Genomic DNA, 3,864 nt, shown 5'->3' with positions numbered 1-3,864 from the left:
TCCTTTTTGGTGACAGGACAAATGGCGTCAATATTGTCTAAGTCTAGGAGGTCCCCGGAAAGCCTTCCCCATGGCTGGGCCACCTCCAGCCCTCCCCGGGGGGTGGAAACCAACCGCGCGGGCAGGGAGGCAGTGTCACGGAGGTGGCGGAGTCAGAAGCAGAGTCCCTGCTGTGTGCGCCCAAGCAGTCTGCCTCAGTGTCCTCTTCCGACACGGGACACCGAGGGCAGCACCTGCTGCACAGTGCCACGTGAGAACCCAGCGAGGCCGCCCGCGGCCGGGCACGCAGAGGTCCCCAGTCACGTTGGCGTCTCTATCTGTATCCGCCATTCTCTTTCCGGACGGGCAAATCAAAGGCGTCCAGCAACACCCCGAACATCACTCGGGCTCCGCCACAAACTCTGGCAAGTCCCGACCGTCCCCCCGGAGAGAGGACAGCCCACGGGACGCGCGTCACCCCCAGGAGTGCCGGTCGCAGGCTGTCTGCTCTTATTTCCAGATGAGAGCACACTTATAATTTGTCTGGCTTCTTAATTTCTCCTAAGACAAGGTGACAGACTCCTCTGCGCTCCCTCTGTCTCGGCTTTTATTATTTCTCCCTTTATTTTTCCACGTCGCCCACTCTCCGCCGCCGCCCAGCCCCCCGCCGCATGCGACTGTCACTCCGCTGTTAGCCCGCTGCCTGCCTAGCAGCCCCCTCTTAGGTACTTATTTCATTACTTGGTTTCCTGCCCTGCTCTTGGGATTCATGTCTAGCCTTGACGGACGGTAACGGAACTCCTTTGCTGTTCCAGCTTTCTTCCCGGCCGGCCTCCTCCGAAACCTTTACGTTTCAGAGGTCACTTTGAGTTAGAGGCCGTTCTGGAAAACAGTCTTATCTGCAGCTCCAAGCGGACAGCCCTGTTTTTCAGTCAGAGCCATCAGTTTACTCAAATGAAAGCCGGCACTTTATGTTTTCCAGCCCCTTTGAATAGGAGCAGGAAAGATAAACAGGAATCAAGAAGGGGAATAAATTGGCCCCACGGGCAGGTATTGGGCCCAAGACGAAAGTCGAGACAACTCCTCTTTTAACCTGAAAACAGGTGACAGAAAAGTGGGTCGAGGGTCATCGTGTGACTGACCCATGCATGAAGCCTCTAAGCATTTTTTTTAGACTCGAATGGGGCAGTTTAAGAAAAATTAGAAGCTTCTTGTTTCAAGGACGCCCCACTCAAAGGAAGCCCAGTAGGTAAAACATCCTAAGTCATACAACACATAAGTTCTCTTAATGTGAGCACTAGCGAGGAGATGTCACGGGGGGCGGCGGATTTTTCTGGGGTCACGCTTGGGAGAAGAGCCGACAGGAAGAGAATGCTGGAAGTCCCAGGGTTCTTAGGGCTGGAAAGGAGCTCACGAGTCCTTTTACCTGACTCCCGAACGTTCGGGTGAGGAGACCGAGGCCTCGGCTCCGAAACCAGACTCTTCCCAGCAACTCAGCATCCGGAAGCAAAATCTGTATGTAAAAAAGAAAGACATTTTTGGAATCCCGTCCCAAGTCTTTACGATCGTAAGCTCCTCACCCCTCCGGGCAACAGCTTCGACGAGATACAGTTCGCACACCCTAAAATTCATCCTTTGAAAGTATACACAATTCCGCGGTTTTTAATACAGTCTCGGATTTGGGCGACCATCCCCCCCATCACATTTAGAGCATTTTTTCAGCCCCAAGAGAAACCACTCATCCATTAGCAGTCGCTCCTCGTCCCCACCGCCCCCTCGGCCACCGCCGGCCTGCTTTCATCTCCTGATCTTGCCTGTCTGGCCGTCAGACACGGAGTGACTAGAGGCAGAACATCGCTAAGATGACCCCCGCCCTCCTCGCCAGACGCTGCATCTCCTGCTTTCAAGGTGACATTACCCTAAATGGCAACGTGTTTTGTGAAACATCCCTCGCCACGTTTCCGCCTTTCCCTGCAGCTCCCATTAGGTACGCTCTCTTCAAGATCCTTTTAGAATTCCAGTACGCCAAGCCATCCATTTTCATTTTGCAGATCTAAGAAACCCTGTTGACAGATTTTTCTATGCGACATTTCTGCTTTCTGTCTTCAGACTCCCTCGCTTCCCAAATTCAACCTTCACAACTCTAACAGGTAAGGAAAATGGAAGGTTATTCAAAAATAATAAAACCAAATGTCGAAGAAATATTAGCGATAGAACCTGCACCTGGCCCAGGTCTGTGAGGGTCTAGTCCCGCGATGATTCGACATACTAGAAAAAGACAAGAAGTTGGTACATGCGAACGTGAATTAAAATTCCCTGTGACGATTATTTATTTTCCAACAACAACAACAAAATCAATAGTTAAAACGGGGCACAATTAAAATCAGGCTCCCCAAATTAAATGACGTGAAGCTTCTGTAATGAGCGTCGTGACAGGAACACTAGACGTCTGAGGCAGAGAGGATGTCTGCCCTGGGAAGCAGGGCCGGGAAAGCGAGCGAAGTAAGCCCCATCCATTCCGTACATCCACTAGGCATCCTGACGCAGGCCGGGGTAAAGTTTACCTTGTGAGATCTTCGAAGAACGCTTTTGCCAAATAAATTGACCACGTCAACGAGATTTCCGGTGACTGTTGAAACTGTGGGAGAACATAGCGATTTTCATACACGGTAAGCGGAGCGGGGTCCGGATGTGCACGCGTGTCTCGGTGGGGACTGCGGATGGACGGAAAATGAGTCATGGCAGAGAACTCACAACAACGAGGCTCCGAGGCATCCTTATCTGTTTGCTTAATGGTTCCCTAAAGAAGTTTATCACATCGTAGCTTCCTAGCCCGGTTCTTGCTCGCTCTGAAAGTAATAAAAGATCTTTTTTTAATTGGAAAATAATTTGAACTTGTACTCACTCAGCCAGGCCTTCCCAGACACTAGTCCAAATTACAAGAGGACAAACTATTCTGGTCGTGATACGGAGATTTGGGCACCGCTGAGTTCCGCTGGCAGGGTGCACAGTAATGCAGACGAACATCGGCGTTGGGATAATCGAACAGAAAACGGAGGCTCAGGCACATGCAGCTAAGCCCTGTCCGGAAACACCATTCTGTGGTAAATATCAAGAGGCCGGGCGAGGTGTGTCTGGCTAATTGCAATCTTAGTGAATCGGTTTACAAGCACCACGTGGGGAAGGACCCAGCGCGGGCCCTTGGACGCCCTGCAGACGCCCCTGAAGCAGTTCCTTTCGTCAGCTTGGCTGGCTTAACTTCCACAGCCGGCCTTGCTCGAACTCCATCCTCAAGCAGCCAAACTCTGTCCAGCACTCACTCTTTCATTAGCAAAAGAATCAGAAAGCTAATTGGTTTTTAAGCCGTTGATTCCCTTCATTCATCACTAAGATACAACGACCAGCTCCTGCCTAAGCGAGGGCCCGTGGGTGCCGAGGCAAAGACGCAGGAGTCTTTTGTCTCAGTCTATTTGATGATGGCCGGTAATTGGAAAACAGCCTCTAAATTTATCTTTCAAAAACAACTGAAGTCCAGTCTAATGGTTGAAGGGTGCTTCATCTACGACTTCCTGCCAGGGTGCCAGGAAGAGGAGAGAGAAAATCCTAAGGAAGAAAGTAAGCAAACAGTGCTTAAAGCAAGCAGGATAAAAGGTGCATTGGTACACATAAACTACTGAGCGTTCCGCTTCGACGCTCTAGAATATTCCGTGTCCTAGAGAGCCGGTTTGCAAGAGCTAAACGCTTGCACAGGGCTGGCGACTGAGAAGGTGGAGCTTGCTGTGTCCGCGGCTGTCAGAACCCTCGCTCCAGAACTCAAGACTTAAAAGCACATTGACATTCGGACCTTTCAAGTTCAATCAGCAGATAAGTGCCAGGCCGTGATCA

General features: G+C 51.0%; 1 long non-coding RNA gene across 3 annotated transcripts; it reads right to left on the bottom strand.

Moving 5' to 3' along the window:
* Positions 1–1,068: 1,068 nt before the first annotated feature.
* Positions 1,069–3,498, bottom strand: LOC120603864 (uncharacterized). 3 transcript variants are annotated; one of them, XR_005653199.1, is made up of 4 exons: positions 2,734–3,498; positions 2,544–2,617; positions 1,898–2,247; positions 1,069–1,492 (listed from the first exon to the last, which is right to left on the bottom strand). It is a non-coding gene; the product is annotated as an uncharacterized LOC120603864 (long non-coding RNA). The 3 variants fall into 3 exon arrangements; XR_005653200.1 differs by having other exon boundaries at positions 1,069–2,247; positions 2,734–2,828; positions 3,300–3,498; XR_005653198.1 differs by having other exon boundaries at positions 1,069–2,247.
* Between the last annotated feature and the right edge of the window lie 366 nt (positions 3,499–3,864).

The sequence above is a fragment of the Pteropus medius genome, unplaced genomic scaffold (genome assembly GCF_902729225.1).
Source record: "Pteropus medius unplaced genomic scaffold, Ma_sr-lr_union100, whole genome shotgun sequence".
NCBI classification, from domain to species: Eukaryota; Metazoa; Chordata; class Mammalia; order Chiroptera; family Pteropodidae; genus Pteropus; species Pteropus medius.
The sequence above is the reverse complement of the archived record's forward strand: the minus strand, read 5'-3'. Positions and strand labels throughout refer to the sequence as shown.